Raw genomic sequence first — 353 nt, 5'->3', positions numbered from 1 at the left:
TTTGCCCGCCCGGAGGCTGACAGCCCACGGCCGGGAGCTCTCCGGAGAGACGGACTCGTCCCTCCGGCCCCGAAACCCCGCTCCCCTCCCTCCGGGGGTAGGAGGGGGCGGCGGAGAGATCCGGCTCCCCCCGAGGGAAGGCGGCGGCCGGGAACCAAAACTCGCCGGGGTGATGCGAGGGGAAGGCTGCGGGGCGAGAGGGGGTGCGAGTGGGACCGGGAGGGGCAGGGGCTGGGACAACAAGGGGTCCGGGAGGGTCAGGGGATGCGGAGGGGAAGAGGCTGTGAGGACAAGGGGTCTGGGACAAGCAGGATGGGAGGGGAAGAGGGTCCGGACGAGAAAGGGGGATGCGG

Source organism: Antrostomus carolinensis, unplaced genomic scaffold, assembly GCF_000700745.2.
Source record: "Antrostomus carolinensis isolate BGI_N321 unplaced genomic scaffold, ASM70074v2 scaffold13927, whole genome shotgun sequence".
Taxonomy (NCBI): domain Eukaryota; kingdom Metazoa; phylum Chordata; class Aves; order Caprimulgiformes; family Caprimulgidae; genus Antrostomus; species Antrostomus carolinensis.
This window is presented reverse-complemented; position numbering follows the sequence as displayed.